The sequence below is a fragment of the Pleurodeles waltl genome, chromosome 7, assembly GCF_031143425.1.
Source record: "Pleurodeles waltl isolate 20211129_DDA chromosome 7, aPleWal1.hap1.20221129, whole genome shotgun sequence".
NCBI classification, from domain to species: domain Eukaryota; kingdom Metazoa; phylum Chordata; class Amphibia; order Caudata; family Salamandridae; genus Pleurodeles; species Pleurodeles waltl.
In genome coordinates this window covers 577,138,673-577,160,403 of record NC_090446.1, presented here as the reverse complement: position 1 = coordinate 577,160,403, position 21,731 = coordinate 577,138,673, and the positions used below count along the sequence as shown (strand labels likewise).

The 21,731-nt window shown below is 50.4% G+C and overlaps 1 protein-coding gene across 1 annotated transcript in view; it reads left to right on the top strand.

Moving 5' to 3' along the window:
* PHKG2 (phosphorylase kinase catalytic subunit gamma 2) overlaps positions 1-21,731 on the top strand; it is a 48,408-nt gene that overhangs the window by 15,752 nt on the left and 10,925 nt on the right. The gene's annotated exons all lie outside the window — the stretch shown is intronic.

The window sequence follows — 21,731 nt, the reverse complement described above, 5'->3', positions numbered from 1 at the left end:
GTGGTGTACAGCTATGGTGTGGCACCCTATACTGAGTCCAGGGGACGCTTAGTGATAGTGAATAGGTGTCCAGATAGCAAAAGCTCTCTAGGGGTAACCGAGGCGAGCAGCTAAAGCTTACCCAGGAGGATTGTAAAGCACTTGCAGTACCACAGTAGTTGCCCAATAATTTACTCACAAGAAAGTACCACACAAGTGTTGCAAAAACAAAGGATTCTTTATTACAGCAGTAACTACTAGACTAGCATTGGTATATCTCTTTGGAGATCTCTGTTCACAATATATATACAAAATAACCAGCAAAAATAGCACAAATACACAGGGCCCTATGGGAGGGTCCAACTGTACACTAAATAGAATGTGAAATAGTGAACCCAGCCAAGGTAAGTCTGGTAGTTAGCTAGTGGGTGGAGGTAGATGAAAACAACAGAGGTAAGTGTCCCCAGCGACCATGTGCAGGGTGCAGTTAGCTACCCAGTCGTCCCATAGACTAACACAGGGAGTTGTGGTTGGAGTTTGTGTGGTTCAGGATCCTTCCCAGTGGACCCCGAAGAAATCAACAGACAAGAGGAAGGTTGGCGAGTGCCCCTACCTGAGGATACCCAGATGACAGGAATACCTACACTAGGACACCTGGATGTAGAGGGGAAAAGAGACTCTGAAGTCGGATTGTCTAGCTGCTGCCACGACGCGTGGACCAGGCTGGTGGAACTAAGGGATGAATGCCGGACTTGGAGGTCCTGAAAAGGAAGGGGGACAGAGTCTATCACCCTTGGAGGTGCCCAGGTGGTGCAGGTGGCAATTCCCACCCTCCTAGAGGTGAAGTTCCTGCAAGTAGGTGGAGGAAGAAGTCCAGCTGTGGGGTCCAAGAGCTGCAGAAGATCTCGGGAGTTGCCTACAGGCTGTCCCTCGATGGTTGCCGGATTGCAGGAGGGTCAGTGACAAGGCAGGTCACCAGCAAGCACTGGTAAATGCAAGCGGGATCTGAAGAAGTATTTGCAGAGTTCTGGGGACCAGCAAGGTCCAGGAGACTACAATCGAGGGGATTATGGGCTGGCCCTCAGCATGCAGGAAGGCCAGCAGAAGTCATTGGAGCCCCCACGAGTGACCCGCAGGTGATGGACAGAGGGAGTCACAAGGAGGCCTCAGCAGTACAATAAAACAGAAGTCACACATCGCAGGAGTTGCAGGACAGGGGCTGATCGTGGAGTAACAGAGTGCCAGAGGCTGGGACTTCTTGGCGCCTAAAGATCTCCTGGAGGAAGAGTCAACAAGCCCTTGCAAAAAGCAACAGTCGTGGTGCATAGGGCTTCCAGTACAGTGGCAGGAGCAGCGGCTCACAGCCTCCCAGGTTGGTCATAAGACAAGCGGGACCCAGAGAAAGCCACAGACCCACCACCTGTGAAGCAGAGATGTTTGATGTCCGTGGAACAGCAGGCCCCACCAGCTGGTCGTTGTCTTGAGGCCCCTGCGGATGTAGGGGAGTAACTCCTTCACTCCAAGGGAGATTCCTCCGTACTTCCAGGTGTAGAGTCCTTGTGACCCTTGAGGATGCGCATCCTTGAGTGTTACAGAATTCTTGCAGGATCCGGAGAAACAATGTTGCAATGGGAGCCTTCCCACCAGAAGCAGACGTGTTTCAGTTCCAGAGCAGACCAGCAGCTATTCCAGAGGCCAGGAGTAGAAGGTGTCTTGCAGAGAGTTCCTTTTTAGAGTCTTGCTCGACGAATCTGAGGATCCACCAGTCGGGGAGCCCTTAAGTAACCCTAAAAGGGGGTTGGTCACTCTCTGAAGTGATCCACATATAAGAGGGGTCAGGGACATAATCTACCTGGCCTAAGCAGTCAAATCCTCACAGGAGCTTCTGCCCAACTTGTTTCCAAGATGGCAGAATCAAGTGGCCACCTGGCAGATCTCTGTGCACCTCCCTATGGGAGGAGCTGGACAGGGGGATGGCCACTCCCCTGTCCTTTGTGCAGTATTGCTCCAGAGTGGGAACCAGGGATTCCTGAACTGGTACAAACTGGATTATGCAAGGAGGGCACCAGATGTGCCCTTCAAAGCAGTCTGGTGGCGCTCAGAGGCCACCCCATCCCTTAGACACCTAATACACAGTGAGAGAGGTGGTCATACCTCTCCCTAACCTGAAATCCTTTGTTCTGCCTCTCCGGCCTGAGCCAGGCTCGCCAGCAGGAGGACAGAACAGTGTCTGGGCTCAGCAGCAGTGTGGGCTGGCAGCTAGACCCCATAAGGCTGCAGAGGCAGAACTGGGAGATCCTCTAAGGAACCCCCAGAGTACATGGTATCATGAAACTAGCACTGGAATCTGTGTAGTTGCATGATTCCAACATGTTTGATACCAAACATGCCTAGGTTCAGGGAAGCCATTATGTAGTTGGACCACTCGTGTTGACCAGTGTCCACTACATACCTTAAGATGGCTTCCCTGCACTCACAGAGCCCAAGAAATGGAGCCTAGGGTCTGTAGGGGCACCTTGCTCATGCGTGGGTACCGTCATACTTGGGAGACATGCACCCTGCTCTTGGGCTGAAGGGCCTACCAGAGTGGTGACTTACAGTGTCTAAATGCAGTGGCCAGGATAGAAGGCAAGCCTTATATCTGTGGTGAAAGGGTGCGTGCACCGTTTCACGCAGGCTGCAATAGCAGGCATGCAGACAGTTTGCATCGTCCCCCATGGGTGGCACAATAGATGCTGCAGCCCATGGGGGTACCCCTGGTGTACCAATGCCCTGGGTACCGAAGTACCATATACTAGGGACTTACATAGGTGCACCAGTATGCCATTTGTGGGTGTATAAAGTTTACTAGCAACTACATTTAGGGGAGAGAGAGCACAGACCCTGGGGTCCTGATAAGCAGGATCCCAGTGAACTACAGTCTAAACATACTGACATCAGGCAAGAAGTGGGGGTAGCTATGCTAGAAAGATGACACTTTCCAACACCAGGGCCCTCCTTCACGTGGCGCTGGGTGCACTTCAGTCACAGCACCAAGTCCCATGGGAGAGGTCGCGGAAGGCGCGTTGAAAAAAGGGTGGGTGCCTCTCTACATCAGGGTCTGACAGGCACAATGCACTCTGGAGGGCCCATTTGGTGCCTCAGAACACCATGCTGTGTCTGTGTGTGTGTCTCAGTGCCCTGTAGAGCAGCAGGGCCAGCCTGGTTTCTCCCTGACATTGTAAGGCTGCTTGCAGGTCCACTGGTTTGCCTCTGGTGCCCTAGTTGTATTTCACACCGGCCCAGCCGGGCTTTTGAAGAGCAGATCGTGGAGAGCGAACGTCCGCCTCTGCTGGTTTCAGGCACCCCGCTCCCTCCAGTCCATGTGGGGCACTATGTCCCCTGTTGGCAAAGTCTGGATAGATAGATGATATCTCTGGGGGCCCGTTGGTGTTTTCGCACCTCCTTGTTATCGAGTCTGGAGGTTAGCCGGTGCGGAGCTCCAAGGCGCCGGGAAGCCAATAAATTGAGGGTGTGGCTGCGCATGCCATGTTGGGCCCCAACGGGAGACTGCGGTGCGCCCAAGAGGTCCATAAATCGATGCAGAGGTAGCGCCGCAGCTCCCAAACACCAACGCAGAGGTGGCGGGCTGCGAATGCTGGATACAATCACTGATTTTGGTGGGATTGGATGTCTGGGGCTCGGGAGCCGCTCTAGGTTGCGGCCATCTTGCACTGCAGTCGGCCACGCCCTTATGAATTTTATTTATGTCCTTTTTATTTTATTTAACATTTTAATGACACTTGGCCGGAAACGGATACTACAGAATTCCTGATGTTTCAAGGTAAAGCAAGGAGGGAGAGTGGCTTTAGGTCATCAGTTATTTAAACTGAGGTCTGTCTGTGTGTATGAATTCTATTCACTCGGGGACACTTTACGTCCAGCCAGAGCTGTATTGTGTATGTGGTGTCATCACAGAATGTCGAGGCTGGTGTTGACTGCAAGCTGTGTGTGTCAGTGAGTTGTTAATGGTTGGAATGAGAGATGACAGAGGTATGCAAGTGAACGTTCTGGATCCCATTTTAGTGATGGTGATGTAAGATTTAACCCCCTGGACGCTGGCAAGGTTGAAGCAGATAGGATGGACACACTTGAGTGTGAAAGAGGCTTAATGTTTTCTCAGTAGACGCCTTTAGTACTTATTACCTTTTGCAAAATACTGACTAAAGGCAGTTAGTTCCCTGCTCTGAGAGAAAGGGGAAATATGCGACAAAATGGAAATATCACTGTCTAATCAGAGGCTGAGCCACAAACAATTAAAAACATCCCTCGCAAATCCTTTTTGTTTGTGGTTCCCATAAATAGAAGATAAGTTGACTATAGAATAATGTTTGTTGCCTTAATGGGTTCAGCTTCTCCATTTGAAAGGTGAGTTACCATTTGAGGAAAGACCCTGCCAAGATGAACAGTATAGTCACTGATAAATGATTCTGGCATTAGGGGCCCTCCTGGCACAAAACTGGTCCAAAGCAGACCGTATTGCACTGAGAGGTTTTCCTTTTAAACCAGACAAATGACGAAATATGGCAAGTTATTTTATTTTTTTATTTTGTATTTCTAGAACTAAGGGTTTGCCGTTTTCGAGGTGAAACGGTAGAAAGGGCTATAGAAGTTTTGAACTTCAAACTGTTTGTATACCGTTTCATTGTCTGTTGTTAATCTAGACATAGTTAAGAAGTGTAAACTGTAAGTTATCTGAAAGGTTAATCGCTGGTTGAAATTGAAGCTGGCAAGTAAAAGATTTTCCACGGGTATGGGAGGGGAAGGGAGGTGTATTGTGCATATAGTATCGTGTAGAAAAGTGCCCCATTTTGGTCCTGGTCAACCCCACGGTTTGCTACTGGTCCTGATGTTTTTTGACTGGTGTTCACTGGGTCATTGCTAACCAAGCCCCTGTGTCAGTGCTCTTTCCCTAAAAGCAAGGTAACATGGTCGAATTGTCACACAATTGGCACTCATGTAAGTCCCTTGTAGGTGGCACCCAGGGCATGAATACCAAAGAGGGTCCCTAAGGGCTGCAGCATTTATTAAGCCACCCTAAGGGACCCCCATGCAAATTGCATTCAGCCTGCATGTCATATTGCAAACCGTGAGTGCCATGCCAATTTCACTGCATATAATATGTGTAAGTCACCCCTACAGCAGGCTTTGAAACCCTAAGGCAGGGTGCATTATATTTTATGTGAAACATATCTGCAGAAGCAGACATGCCCCTGTGATGTCTAGTTCCATTACTAGATATTACAAGTGAACAGGGAAACCATCTTAAGGTATCTACTGGGAACTGGTCATTACAGGTTACCCAGCTACATAATGGCTTCCCTGAAACCTAAGGCATTTGGTATTAAACACCTTGTCTCAATAAATCCATACTGTTGCCAGTATTGGATTTATAGTGATATGCATCCAGAGTGCACCTTAGGTGTGCCCCATGAAAACCTACTAGTCCTCTAGTGTGCTGGCTGACTGGTATCAACCAGCCTGCCACCACAGACAAATTTCTGTTCCCCTGGAGGTGAGAGCCCACGCTCTCTGATGCCAGAAGCAATGCCCGTTTCGGAGGAAGCTCTTCACACTTTCTACAGTAGGATGGCCTGTGAATCTGCATACCAAGGCCAACGGCTTCAAGTCCCCTGCCGGCTTTGATATGTGACCCCGTGCCCCCCAGACCTGGGAGATGCCACCCCCTGCCCTGAGGCCCATTTGGCACCAAGACAGGTGGGAAGTTAGCTACGCAAGTAAATCTAAAGTATTTACCTGATCTTGAGAATCAGGTGTCTAAAACATATAGAAAATACTGTATTCTTTTTCTAGATTGGTCTTGGATGTCCTTATTGAGTGTGTGTCTCACTTATTGACTCTATATGCAGCAAGTGCCTAACACTCGCCTATGATCAGCCTAAGGCTGCTCGCCCACACTACCACAAAAAGAGCCCTTTGGGATTGTTAAAGAAAGCCCCTGTTCACTGATAATGGATGTCTGGACTCTCTGCAGGGTGTACCTCATTTTGATATACTATATAGAGAGCCAGCTTCCTACATACAAGTTTGTCATTGTTGAATTGCTGCATGAAATAAGGGTTTGCTGTGCGAGTAAAACATTCTTGTATTTGGCTTCTGCATTATGTGTACATAGATTCTGTCCACTTTCAGTACAAATTAGAATGTTTCACACCCAGATGATTAGAACAGACACCTTTTCTTGGTGCAGAATATGTAAGTTTCTCATTGGAGTAAGTTAAGATGACTGCACCGATTCGATTAACTAGTGCACTTGGAAATGAGAATGAAGGAAAAATATAGTATAATATTACACTGCAATCTAAATCTTAAACGAAAAGTTCAAGGCTCTGTAGTACATTTTAATACTACAGCTATGTGTATGTGTTATATAAAATTAGGTGAAGTATGCATATGTAAGAAAGCTGTTCTTCTGGATCTTTTTACAATACTAGGAGGTGATCGGCTTAGAGCTTAGTACTTTGAGGCACGCTTTTTGGAGAGGATGATGTACACTTGTGGAACAGTAAGACATTGCTCAAAAGACATTCCTACATCAGGACCAGAGTGGAAATGCTACCTGTTGCACATGCATTACCATTCGTCAGAGATTTGTGTTGAGCAAACCTCAAGCTTTGTATCTGAAAGTTAGTCTGTCAAAACTTTCTATGCAGGGAGTTGGCCCTCAGTCACCTAGCAGAACCGACATTGTCAGCTCTTTTGTAATATAACAATGTCCATCACACAAAGTGCTCTGATGCCCAATAAAGAAATTTGAATTAGAAGTGACTCAGAGCTGTTTTCATGAGACTGTGTGAGAACTAGAAGTCTGTCTCCTGATAGCTTCATATGATTAGTTTGAAAGGTTAGAGAAGATCTTGCTAAAGGTCATGGCAGAGGTGTGCACAACTAGTGATGTAAGTAGGGAGGGATTGTTAATGGTGTCAAAATCTGCAGAAGGTTAGAACAATGATGGAGTAGCCAAGGTTGCAATAAGAACAGTTTCTATTGAATGCAGTACACTGCATTGAGAAACGTTACGGAGGTAGTGTGTAAAGAGGTAGTGTCTGAGCCTATGCATTGCCAGGTTTTCTAGTGTTTTAATAATGGCAAGAAAGGATAGGCCGTAGAGGAAAAAAGAATGGTTTAATAGAGTGGACAAGATGGCACGGAGTTGTGAAGTGAGGGCCAGATGTTTGATGGCTAGGGGCAAAAGGTGGGGGGGGCGCACCTTTGCACAAGTTGTGGTGGCAGGTTTGAGTATGGAAATTATGCCTAAAGAGCTTTTGGGCAGGAAAGGTGTGATGTTGGCAGAGCAAGTTTGGGGTGTGAATGTTGCTAGAAAATTGAGAAAGAAGCAGAGGGGAGTGGGAGGTGTACATTTCTGAAAGTTGAGTCGTAATAAGAGGCAAGACCTTGTGCCACAAGGCTTGATTGAGAATTAGTTGTGTGGAGAAAAGAGGGCAGGGAGTTGATTGTCCTGCCTAGGTGTAAAGCATCTGAGCAGTAATGAGCGCTACGAAGAGATGAGACTGTGGAGCTAGTCTGCTTTAGCAGTGTCTTACAGTGGTGCAGATACTGAGATGGGTTAATAGTTATTGAGATGTACTGCATTTCGTGAGTAGAGTGAATGAATGTGGTTTAAAATTTGTATATAATATATATATATATAATCGCCAACAAGAATTATTCACAGCACTCCAAAGAATCTAATTATAGTGTTTTTTATTCAAACAATCAGCAACCACCAACGCGTTTCAACTCCACTGGAATCTTGTTCACGGTCCGTGAAACTGAGTTTGCTTTTCTCCCATACTTGTAACATGTAAGTTTTACCACATCTGGTGCATCTGTTTAACCAGCAAACCGCAGAACACCTGCAGGATTTGGTTGTAAGTGCTATTTGATTCATCTCTGCATGGCGTATGAGAAAACTGCCACATTTTGAAAGGAGGCTAACTTACAGGTAATGTGTACTGTATGTTTGCACTCACTGTACAGTCCCTACAAGTTTTTCCATGAAGCCTGTCCTCTGCAGTGGTGGTAATTCAGTCTCCATTTGAAGCATTCATATGTTTGGGGCCAAGCTGAAATGGCCTGGAGAGAAAAATGCTTGATTCAGGCCCAGATTTGTGACTGGGGGGTGAATGTTTAACATTGTTCAGCATTCCTTCCACCATCACTTCTTTTTGCAATTGTGGCCCTAAGTGGGAAGGGAATGCCCAGATGTGGGTCCTGTGTTCACTGTGCCACTAGATTCAAGCTAACCTGGCTGATGAGGGGTGATACCCTGAAACCGGTCCCAGGATGCTTGTTTGCGATCCTGTGCCATCAGTATTCTCTTGATGTGCTCCAAAAACTCAGAACTCTCATAATGCAACTCTCCGCCGCCAACTGTCTGGTGCAGAAAATAACTGAAAATCCTTCTGTCCAAGCTATACCTAAAGCAGTGAGAATGGCTAGTCAACATGGCCGGCATATGAACCACACCACTATCTGACCCACCCAAAGCTCTCCCTCTGCAATGCAGTCATCGTCTGCTCCCTTGATGCAGTACTTGGTGTACAACAGTTCAGCTTTCTTGCCATCTGATGTCTGAAATAGCCTGATTTGCACTGCACAAGATTATGAAATCACTAAATACAGATAAGGGACATTAAAATATGCAAATGACCATAGTAAGAGAGTCCCTTTTCTGTGGTTTACAGTCACTCTTATAGAGGTCTGGAGATCCTAACCTGATTAGTTTCCTCTTATCGAACCTCAACATTTATGTCTTGTCCTTGATAACACAGGAACCAGTTACTACTTACTGTAGGCTCACCAAATTGCAAGTACCTCACTGTAAGACTTTGATTTACTTTCAGGGGGTAGCGAAATTGAAGGCAGAATGTTGAGTACAGGTAGCATATATGTGTCTCTCGCAATAAGTCAAAGTAGTGCTATTGTAAAAGAGAGAAGACTTTTCTTACTATTAAGAAAATATGCCGCCTGGCTGGTTTTATCTCTTGTAAGCATCAGAAAAGCACATTGCTTACATTTGTGCGTGGGTGGCATTTTACAGTGGTAAAGAATGTGACCCCCACCTAGCTCTTCAAAGTCAATGGGTGACAAAGGAAATGCTTCAGGTGTCGGTTTACATACAGTTCTTGAGCAGGTGACAGAAAGCCAACTAAGTTGGCTGCGTTTAGGGCTACCGATACAACTGGAGTGCATTACCTTTTCAGTGCGCCATATGTCCATGGCAGCCAGTATCGGGAATATGGTCATTGTGAGCTTCTGTATTATTTTCCAGACAACCTCTCCACCAGCACAAGGCACACAATACATGGTGAAAGTGCACTTCTTTGCTGTATGAGATATACAGCTTGTCCTTTCCTTTAGAGTAGCCCACTACTTTGTGTAGGCATTGCTCTGGACAGCTCACAGTCTGACCTTCTGGAACTGGCACCATGGATGTAGGAAAATGCCACTGTTGGCATGGTTACCCCCTAACATGTTGCCTTTTGTTGATGCTAGTTATAATTGAAAGTGTGCTGAGATCCTGCTAACCAGGTCCCAGCACCCGTGTTCTTTCCCTAAAACTGTACCTTTGACTCCACAATTGGCACAGCCCTGGCACACAGATAAGTCCCTTGTAAATGGTACCCCTGATACCAAGGGCCCTGTGGCCAGGGAAGGTCTCTAAGGGCTGCAGCATGTCTTATGCCACCCTTGGGACCCCTCACTCAGCACATGCACACTGCCTCACAGCTTGTGTGTGCTAGTGGGGAGAAAATGACTAAGTCGACAGGGCACTCCCCTCAGGGTGCCATGCCCACAACCCACTGCCTGTGGCATCGGTAAGTCACCCCTCTAGCAGGCCTTATAGCCCTAAGGCAAGGTGCACTATACCACAGGTGAGGGCATAGCTGCATGAGCACTATGCCCCTACAGTGTCTAAGCCAATTCTTAGACATTGTAAGTGCAGGGTAGCCATAAAGAGTATATGGTCTGGGAGTTTGTCAGACACAAACTCCACAGTTCTATAATGGCTACACTGAATACTGGGAGTTTTGGTATTACACTTCTGAGCACAATAAATCCACACTGATGCCAGTTAGTGGAGATCCTCCCCCCCCCCCCCCCCCCCCCCCCCCCCCCCCCTCAAAAAAAAAAACCCTCCCCAGACACAGCCCCGACTTTTGGTGGAAAGTCCGGAGGAGATAATGAGAAAAACAAGGAGGAGTCACCCTCCAGCCAGGACAGCCCCTAAGGTGTCCTGAGCTGAGGGACCCTTTCCTTAGAAAATCCTCCATCTTGCTTTGGAGTATGTCCTCCAATAGGATTATGGATGTGCCCCTCTCCCCAAAGGGAGGAGGCACAAGGAGGGTGGAGCCACCCTCGGGGACAGTAGCCACTGGCTACTGCCCTCCCGCCCTAAACAAACCCCTAAATTTAGTACTTAGGGGCGACCCTGAACCCAGGAAAACAGATTTCCTGACGACCTAAAGAAGGACTGCTGACCTGAAAGCCACGCAGAGAAGACAGAGACGACAACTGACTTGGCCCCAGCCCTTCCGGCCTGTCTCCAGACTCAAAGAACCTGCAATAGCAATGCATCCAGTGGGACCAGCGACTCAGAGGACTGCCCTGCAACCCAAATGACCAAGAAACTCCTGTGGACAGCGGCTCTGTCTAAACAACAGACAAAACCATTTTTAAAGGGACTCCAGCCTCACTCCGGAAGCGTGAGTCCCCAACACTCTGCACCTGACCCCCCGGCTCGTGTCCAGAGAAACCAACACTGCAGCGAAGACCCCCAGGCGAATTCCACGACGTGGACACCCTGAGACTACCACCCTGCACCCCCACGGCGACGCCTGCAGAGAGAACAAAGAACCCAAAGCATGGAAGAAGCACTGCACCTGCAGCCCCCAGGCCAGAGAGGAACCAACTAACCGGTGCAGGAATGACAAGCAAGCGGCCCTCATCGTTGACTAGTCTGTGGCTGGGCCGAGATGCCCCCCTCTGCCCTGCCTGCATCGCCAGAGTGACCCCCGGGCCCCTCCATTGAAACCAATACAAAACCCAACACCTACTTTGCACACTGCACCCGGCCGCCCCTGTGCCGCTGAGGGTGTATTTTGTGTGCCCGTTTGTGACCCTCCCCGGTGCTCTACAGTACCCCCCTAGTCTGCTCCCCGAGAACGCAGGTACTCGCCTCCTAGAAGACCGGAACCGGACCATCCCTAGTCTCCAAAGGTGCCTATGTTATTTGGGCCCCTTTTGACCTCTGCACCTGACTGGCCCTGTGTTTCTGGTGCTGGGTGTTTGGGGTTGACTTGAACCCCCAATGGTGGGCTGCCTATGCCCCAGAGACTGAACTTGTAAGTGCTTTACTTACCTGCTAAACTAACTTGTACTTACCTCGCCCAGGAACTATTGATTTTTGCAGTGTCCACTTTTAAAATAGTGTAGGAAGTTGGCTCTGTATGTACTATTTCAAAGTAAGAAATAGCATGCACAGAGTCCAAGGGTTCCCCTTAGAGGTAAGATAGTGGCAAAAAGAGATAATTCTAATGCTCTATTTTGTGGTAGTGTTGTCGAGCAGTAGGCTTATCAGAGGGTAGTGTTAAGCATTTGTTGTGCACACACAGGCAATAAATGAGGAACACACACTCGGAGACAATTCCAGGCCAATGGGTTTTTGTATAGAAAAATATATTTTCTTAGTTTATTTTAAGAACCGCAGGTTCAAGATTCACAAACAATACTTTAAATGAAAGGTATTTCACTTAGGAACTTTGAATTAGCAAAATAGCATATACAGTTTTCACACAAATGGCAAATAGCTATTTTAAAACTAGACAGTGCAATTTTCAACAGTTCCTGGGGGAGGTAAGTGTTTGTTAGATTTGCAGGTAAGTAAACCACCTACAGGGTTCAAAGTTGGGTCTAAGGTAGCCCACCGTTGGGGGTTCAGGGCAACCACAAAGTTACCACACCAGCAGCTCAGGGCCGGTCAGGTGCAGAGGTCAAAGTGGTGCCCAAAACGCATAGGCTTCAATGGAGAAGGGGGTGCCCCGGTTCCAGTCTGCCAGCAGGTAAGTACCCGCGTCTTCGGAGGGCAGACCAGGGGGGTTTTGTAGGGCACGGGGGGGACACAAGTCAGCACAAAAAGTACACCCTCAGCGGCACGGGACGGCCGGGTGCAGTGTGCAAACAGGTGTCGGGTTCGCAATAGGTTTCAATGGGAGACCAAGGGGTCTCTTCAGCGATGCAGGCAAGGGGGGGGCTCCTCGGGGTAGCCACCACCTGGGGGTCGCTCCTGCACTGGAGGTCGGATCCTTCAGGTCCTGGGGGCTGCGGGTGCAGTGTCTTTACCAGGCGTCGGGTCTTTGAAGCAGGCAGTCGTGATCAGGGGGAGCCTCGGGAATCCCTCTGCAGGCGTCGCTGTGGGGGATCAACTCTGGCTACTCACGGTCTCGTAGTCGCCCGGGAGTCCTCCCTGTAGTTTTTGTTCTCCAGAAGTCGAGCCGGGGGTGTCGGGTGCAGACTGCAAAGTCTCACGCTTCCGGCGGGAAACGTGTGTTGTTTCAAAGTTGCTTCTTTGGTGCAAAGTTGCAGTCTTTGTGGAGCAGAGCCGCTGTCCTCGGGAGTTCTTGGTCCTTCTAGATGCAGGGTAGTCCTCTGAGGCTTCAGAGGTCGCTGGACCCTGTGGAACGCGTTGCTGGAGCAGTGTCTTTAGGAGACAGGCCGGTAGAGCTGGGGCCAAAGCAGTTGGTGTCTCAGTCTTCTCTGCAGGTTTTTCAGCTCAGCAGTCCTTCTTCGTCTTAGGTTGCAGGAATCTATCTTGCTGTGTTCTGGGAGCCCCTAAATACTCGGTTTAGGGGTGTGTTTAGGTCTGGGGGTTAGTAGCCAATGGCTACTAGCCCTGAGGGTGGCTACACCATCTTTGTGCCTCCTCCCTGAGGGGAGGGGGGGCACATCCCTAATCCTATTGGGGGAATCCTCCACCTCCATATGATTTTTATTTATTTTTTTATTACCAAAACGGGACCTCGTCTGTGAGAAATGGGAGGGTGCCACATAGGTTATTGGCAATAATATTAGTGAGCTGCTGCTGTTACAATATTGAAAGCACATGTCACAATCCCTGAATATTAGAGGGAAACATATTTAGAACTTAGACGAGTGTCTGTGTATTGTCTGTGAGGTGGCCAAAGAGGGCATTAATGAGCTGAAACTGGATCATGAATTCAAAACTGTTCCCAACAGAGATCCCCAAAATACCCTCGGCCCAGGGCCACCAAAATCATTAAGATGTCCCTGGGTGTTGTGAACTACGTAACCGCAAAGAGTTTATATCTAAAAGCCCTACCTTCCTTCAGCTGTGCTTTCAGGAAAGCAGAGATTTTGTAGATAATAGGATAGCTAACACACTGTTGTAGAAGATTTAGGGAACGTGCATCCATTCAAAATAGTCTAGAAGACTTATTTATTATCCTAGCTTCGGCCTTTGAATAGTTTGGGGAAGGGTAAAAATGTCCAAAAATATTGTAATTTATGATTTAAATGTCAGATTATGGGAGGAACGTGATAGACAGAAAATATCCTAATTTAGAATTTCGTCCAACCTTTATACGTAGTTTCGAATATCGGATGTTCAAGGAAAGATTGGACCATAGCAGACATGTTTTGACCGAAATTGGCCCAGCTGGGTTTTTACAAGTTCCATGGTGAATATGACCCAGAACGATTTTCACACCACCCTGGCAAGCACAGTTATGAACCAATGTACCAGCACATACAGGAAAGACAGGCTGTGACTCATGCATTTTCCATGACCTACTAGCAGATAATGTTTATGGGATAATGATAATTTCTAGCAGAGAGTCAGAATTTCATTTATTAGTGAGTACTGAAGCCCTTTTCCCCAAAAGATGAACACATAAGAAATTCTCACTATCTTTTAAAAAATGCTTTACTAATTACGGAAGCCCAGTCCTAGTGCAGATAGTATAGATGATTGTTATTGCAGACATTAAATAATGGTAAAAAGAAAAAATACAATACATGGTAATATGAGGAAAAATGGCAACATATCAGATGATGATTATACATCAAATCATTGACTGAATCTGTATAGGAAACCCTTCCTTCCCAGCCGTTTACTAATGTCTATTTTAGCACCATTAGGGCTATCTAGACTAGTTTCCTAGATTACCTTTTTGCTTGCATACCGTTTTTCATAGCTAATAAATGTTTCTCCTTCTGTTGTGAGTGAGGCCACTTTCTATTAAATCAACAAATAAGTCAAAAGGGGAGCAATTTATTATGAAAAATTCAGATATTTAGGCATGGTTGCAAAATTGCTTCCGCTCAATACTTCCCAGCAGCAGGTTTGGTTCCTCTATATTTTCTGTTAATATACTTAGTCTAAGCTAGCCTCCCTCCTGCCCATATTTCCTCTGAATAAAACTGCCAGAACTCTCAGGGTAGCCTACTGCTGCTAAATTCCATTAATGTTGATCTCGCTGCCTTGTGACATATGCTTGTTTCCAGATAGACTCCTTTCGCTGAAGTCTGCAGTTGCACAGTACCGCAGCTCCTCTCACAGAACATCTTGGCTTCCTGAGCTAGACACCCGATCCCTTAATCAGATCTTCCAGTGTCCCAGTCTGAACCTGTACATCAATCTGTCATAAGGTCCGGGGCTTTGCTATCTCTGTGGCCAGGCCTGCATGTCTGAAATCACTTGATGTGTAAAACAATTTAGAAAGAATGTAGTTTGAGCCAAGGGAGCCGGCATCCTTCGAAAATCCACCTCTGCCTTCGCTCCCTTCACGCGTCGTGCCCAAATTACACTGAATGAGATCATATGTGCTGTCAAATCAATCTTGTCCAGCGTAGAGTAAATGTGTGTTTCAATGCCTTGTGTCCAGCCATTTCCACCATCCTTGTCTCCTCAACATATGTCTACCACATTGTTCAGGGCCTTTTATGTGCGGCTAGGTTCATAACCACGGATTTCAAGATAAAGGCCCCTAAAGCTGTTATTGTCACAATTTTAGCGTATAAATAATAATAAATCACTAATTTCCTTAAATGTCTCGGAAAGTGTAGGGGTTCCCTTTCACTCCAAAAGGATGCTGTGAAAATATCTTAGCACACTGTGTAATCGTTATTTATATTTGAGTTTCATCGACATTAGTATTCTACAGAGCAATATTTAATTACTATATTTCTAACTCTAGAAGTCATTTTGTGTAAACTGTGTGTGTGTGTCTTTGTGTTCCTAACTACTTTGGCACCATTTGAATAAACGTTCCAGAAAAGTGCTATTTTTTTTCCTAGCTTGTGCATGGAAAGTTTTGGTGTGATCTGTTCAACCGGGGCTGGGAGGGAAAAATAAAAGGTAGTAGTGGGGGAGAGGTCCCAAAACGCAAAATCCCTATTCTATTTTTCATAGACTTCTTTAGGCAGGGCTACATTTTAAAATCTACTGAATGGAATTGCACCAAATTTGGCAGGAAGCTGATTGGATCTTGGTCCGCAGATTGTGCTTTTTGTGATTTGGTGCAAATAATTCAGTAGTTATTGAGAAAATGAGCTTAAATCTTTTTTGTATATATGGACGGTTTGGTTTTAAACCTAATAAAAAAAAATAAAAAAAAAAGTGTTCTGATTGCGCTAGGGTTCTTTTTAACCCTTGGGCCATCTTGTACCAGCGAGAGTCAGACTCTTGTGACTGTTCTGATTGGCTGCCAGCAACATGAGAAAATGGTGCTGGCTGCCATTATAGAACTCAGGGACTTAGTCCCGTCTGGAACTTAAAAAAAAAAAAAATGGGGGGTATAAAAGGGGGCAAGGTAGGGATACACTCTGCCCACCCCAGGCCCAATGAGGGAGACTTGGAGGGGTCAGTCCCTGGGCCAAAAGTTATCAAGCATTTGCAACGCCAATAGGTCTCACCTGTACAAGAGCTATTTGCATTGGCAATGTGTGTTTCCCATGTTGTACATCGGTGTGGCTGCTGTGCAGCATGGCTAAAAGATAGTGCAGTGGGGTGTTGTAGAGTGGAGATGGGGGAGTACAGTGTTGTAGAGTTCAATGGTTCAGTGGCAGAGAACATTGTGGGGGTGGAATAGGGTGGAGTGGACAGTGGGGTGGATTGAAAGTGGGGTAGATTAAAATGTGATGAGGTTGATTGGGGTGGGTGGATTGGACTGAGGTGATAGGACTAAGGGGGGATAATTTTGAGTGGGGTGAATTGGGGTGGGTGAATTAGACAGGACTAGAGTAGGTTGGATAGGATTTGATTGGATTGGAGTTGAGTTGAGTGGGGTGTATTGGGCTGGGTAGAAGTGGGGTGTATTGATCTAGAGTGGGGTAAACTGAAGTGGGTGGATTGGAGAGGAGTTGACTGGGTTTGATTGGGGTTTGGTGGTGGGGTGGGTTGAAGTGGACTGGAATGGGGAGGATTGGATTGGACTGGAGTGGGTGGGTGGTATTGGGGTGGATTGGATTGAGTGGATTGGATTGGGGTGGAATAGATTTTTTTTTTTTTTTTATTGGACTGGACTTGTGTATGGTGGATTGTGGTGGATTGGACTGGACAGGGTTGAATTTGATTGGAGTGGGTAGATTGGATTAAGTGGGGTGGATTTCATTGGTGGGGGTGGATTGGGTTGGGGGTGGGATATATTTGTGTGGAGTGGGTTGGATTACGGTGGTTTGGTCTGGGGTGGATTGGAGCGGGGTGGATTGGAGTGGAGTGAACTGAACTGGGGTGGTGTGGATTGGAGTAGAGTGGGTAGGATTGGAGTAGAGTGGGTAGGATTGGATTGGAGTAGAGTGGGGGTGAGGTGGATTGGGAGGGAGAGGATGGGGTGGACTGGATAGTGTTGAGTGGATGGGGTGTGGTAAGGTTGAAGTGGATTGGGGGTGTGGCAAGGTTGGAGTGGATTGGGGGTGTGGCAAGGTTGGAGTGGATTGGGGGTGTGGCAAGGTTGGAGTGGATTGGGGGGTGTGGCAAGGTTGGAGTGGATTGGGGATGTGGTAAGGTTGGAGTGGATTGGAGTGGGGCCGATTGGATTGGACTGGATTGGAGTGGGGCCGATTGGATTGGACTGGATTGGAGTGGGGCCGATTGGATTGGACTGGATTGGAGTGGGGCCGATTGGATTGGACTGGATTGGAGTGGGGCCGATTGGATTGGACTGGATTGGAGTGGGGCCGATTGGATTGGACTGGATTGGAGTGGGGCCGATTGGATTGGACTGGATTGGAGTGGGGCCGATTGGATTGGACTGGATTGGATTGGGGCCGATTGGATTGGACTGGATTGGAGTGGGGCCGATTGGATTGGACTGGATTGGAGTGGGGCCGACTGGATTGGAGTGGGGCTGATTGGATTGGACTGGATTGGAGTGGGGCCGATTGGATTGGACTGGATTGGAGTGGGGTCGATTGGATTGGACTGGATTGGAGTGGGGCCGATTGGATTGGAGTGGGGCCGATTGGATTGGAGTGGGGCCGATTGGATTGGAGTGGGGCCGATTGGATTGGAGTGGGGCCGATTGGATTGGAGTGGGGCCGATTGGATTGGAGTGGGGCCGATTGGATTGGAGTGGGGCCGATTGGATTGGAGTGGGGCCGATTGGATTGGAGTGGGGCCGATTGGATTGGAGTGGGGCCGATTGGATTGGAGTGGGGCCGATTGGATTGGAGTGGGGCCGATTGGATTGGAGTGGGGCCGATTGGATTGGACTGGATTGGAGTGGGGCCGATTGGATTGGACTGGATTGGAGTGGGGCCGATTGGATTGGACTGGATTGGAGTGGGGCCGATTGGATTGGACTGGATTGGAGTGGGGCCGATTGGATTGGACTGGACTGGACTGGATTGGAGTGGGGCCGATTGGATTGGACTGGACTGGACTGGATTGGAGTGGGGCCGATTGGATTGGACTGGACTGGACTGGATTGGAGTGGGGCCGATTGGATTGGACTGGACTGGACTGGATTGGAGTGGGGCCGATTGGATTGGACTGGACTGGACTGGATTGGAGTGGGGCCGATTGGATTGGACTGGACTGGACTGGATTGGAGTGGGGCCGATTGGATTGGACTGGACTGGATTGGAGTGGGGCCGATTGGATTGGACTGGACTGGACTGGATTGGAGTGGGGCCGATTGGATTGGACTGGACTGGACTGGATTGGAGTGGGGCCGATTGGATTGGACTGGACTGGACTGGATTGGAGTGGGGCCGATTGGACTGGACTGGACTGGAGCGCATTGGATTGGATTGGAGGGGAGCGGGGCGCATTGGATTGGAGGGGAGCGGGGTGCATTGGATTGGAGCGGGGCGGGGTGCATTGGATTGGAGCGGGGCGGGGCGCATTGGATTGGGGCGGGGCGCATTGGATTGGAGCGGGGCGGGGCGCATTGGATTGGAGCGGGGCGGGGCGCATTGGATTGGAGCGGGGCGGGGCGCATTGGATTGGAGCGGGGCGGGGCGCATTGGATTGGAGCGGGGCGGGGCGCATTGGATTGGAGCGGGGCGGGGCGCATTGGATTGGAGCGGGGCGGGGCGCATTGGATTGGAGCGGGGCGGGGCGCATTGGATTGGAGCGGGGCGGGGCGCATTGGATTGGAGCGGGGCGGGGCGCATTGGATTGGAGCGGGGCGGGGCGCATTGGATTGGAGCGGGGCGGGGCGCATTGGATTGGAGCGGGGCGGGGCGCATTGGATTGGAGCGGGGCGGGGCGCATTGGATTGGAGCGGGGCGGGCGGATTGGAGCGGGGCGGGGCGGGCGGATTGGAGCGGGGCGGGCGGATTGGATTGGGGCGGGGCGGATTGGATTGGGGCGGGGCGGATTGGGGCGGGGCGGATTGGATTGGGGCGGGGCGGATTGGATTGGGGCGGGGCGGATTGGATTGGGGCGGGGCGGATTGGATTGGAGCGGGGCCGATTGGATTGGAGCGGGGCCGATTGGATTGGAGCGGGGCCGATTGGATTGGAGCGGGGCCGATTGGATTGGAGCGGGGCCGATTGGATTGGAGCGGGGCCGATTGGATTGGAGCGGGGCCGATTGGACTGGAGTGGGGCCGATTGGACTGGACTGGGGCCGATTAGACTGGACTGGGGCCGATTGGACTGGACTGGATTGGAGTGGGGCCGATTGGACTGGACTGGATTGGAGTGGGGCCGACTGGACTGGAGTGGAGTGGGGCCGACTGGACTGGAGTGGAGTGGGGCCGATTGGATTGGAGTGGGGCCGATTGGATTGGAGTGGGGCCGATTGGATTGGAGTGGGGCCGATTGGATTGGAGTGGGGCCGATTGGATTGGAGTGGGGCCGATTGGATTGGAGTGGGGCCGATTGGATTGGAGTGGGGCCGATTGGATTGGAGTGGGGCCGATTGGATTGGAGTGGGGCCGATTGGATTGGAGTGGGGCCGATTGGATTGGAGTGGGGCCGATTGGATTGGAGTGGGGCCGACTGGATTGGAGTGGGGCCGATTGGATTGGACTGGATTGGAGTGGGGCCGATTGGACTGGACTGGATTGGAGTGGGGCCGATTGGACTGGACTGGATTGGAGTGGGGCCGATTGGACTGGACTGGATTGGAGTGGGGCCGATTGGACTGGACTGGATTGGAGTGGGGCCGATTGGACTGGACTGGATTGGAGTGGGGCCGATTGGACTGGACTGGATTGGAGTGGGGCCGATTGGACTGGACTGGATTGGAGTGGGGCCGGTTGGATTGGAGTGGGGCCGATTGGACTGGACTGGAATGGAGCGGGCCGATTGGACTGGACTGGATTGGAGCGGGGCCGATTGGACTGGACTGGATTGGAGCGGGGCCGATTGGACTGGACTGGATTGGAGCGGGCCGATTGGACTGGACTGGACTGGACTGCAGCGGGGCCGATTGGACTGGATTGGAGGGGAGCGGGGCGCATTGGATTGGAGCGGGGCGGGGCGCATTGGATTGGAGCGGGGCGGGGCGCATTGGATTGGAGCGGGCGGGGCGCATTGGATTGGAGCGGGCGGGGCGCATTGGATTGGGGCGGGGCGCATTGGATTGGAGCGGGGCGGGGCGCATTGGATTGGAGCGGGGCGGGGCGCATTGGATTGGAGCGGGGCGGGGCGCATTGGATTGGAGCGGGGCGGGGCGCATTGGATTGGAGCGGGGCGGGGCGCATTGGATTGGAGCGGGGCGGGGCGCATTGGATTGGAGCGGGGCGGGGCGCATTGGATTGGGGCGGGGCGCATTGGATTGGGGCGGTGCGCATTGGATTGGACTGGACTGGAGCGGAGCGGGGCAGATTGGACTGGACTGGAGCGGAGCGGGGCAGATTGGACTGGACTGGAGCGGGGCAGATTGGACTGGACTGGAGCGGGGCAGATTGGACTGGACTGGAGCGGGGCAGATTGGACTGGACTGGAGCGGGGCAGATTGGACTGGACTGGAGCGGGGCAGATTGGACTGGACTGGAGCGGGGCAGATTGGAGTGGAGCGGGGCAGATTGGACTGGACTGGAGTGGAGCGGGGCGGATTGGACTGGAGTGGAGTCGAGCGGGGCGGATTGGACTGGAGTGGAGTGGAGCGGGGTGGATTGGACTGGAGTGGAGTGGAGCGGGGTGGATTGGATTGGACTGGAGTGGAGTGGAGCGGGGCAGATTGGATTGGACTGGAGTGGAGCGGAGCGGGGCAGATTGGACTGGACTGGAGTGGAGCGGAGCGGGGCAGATTGGACTGGACTGGAGTGGAGCGGAGCGGGGCAGATTGGACTGGACTGGAGTGGAGCGGAGCGGGGCAGATTGGACTGGACTGGAGTGGACTGGAGCGGGGCAGATTGGACTGGAGCGGAGCGGGGCTGATTGGATTGGACTGGAGTGGAGCGGGGCAGATTGGATTGGACTGGACTGGACTGGAGTGGAGCGGGGCAGATTGGATTGGACTGGACTGGACTGGAGTGGAGCGGGGCAGATTGGATTGGACTGGACTGGACTGGAGTGGAGCGGGGCAGATTGGATTGGACTGGACTGGAGTGGAGCGGGGCAGATTGGATTGGACTGGACTGGACTGGAGTGGAGCGGGGCAGATTGGACTGGACTGGACTGGACTGGAGTGGAGCGGGGCAGATTGGACTGGACTGGAGCGGGGCAGATTGGACTGGACTGGACTGGACTGGATTGGGGTGAGGTGGGGTAAATTGGGGTAGACTGGATTGGGATGGGGTGGGGTGGGGTGAGGTGGGTGGGTAGGTAGAAGCGGGCTGATTGTGTTACATTGGGGTGGGTTGGACTGGGGTGGGATAGATTGGATCGCCAGATTGGATCGGGGTGGATTGAATTGTGGTGGACTGGTGTGGGATGGGTTGGCTGGAGTGGGGTGAGTTGGGTCGGGTGGACTGGACTGGGGCGACGTGGTTTGGAGGGGACGCTCTGGAGTTGGGTGGATTGGTTTAGATTTTTTTGGATTGTATGGGGCAGATTGGATTGCAGTGGCAGATTGTTTTGGATTGGAGTAGGGCAGTTTGTTTTTGTTTGTACAGGGGCAAATTGGAGTGGGGCCTGCTGTTTTGGATTGGAGTGGGGCCTGCTGTTTTGGATTGGAGTGGGGCCTGCTGTTTTGGATTGGAGTGGGGCCTGCTGTTTTGGATTGGAGTGGGGCCTGCTGTTTTGGATTGGAGTGGGGCCTGCTGTTTTGGATT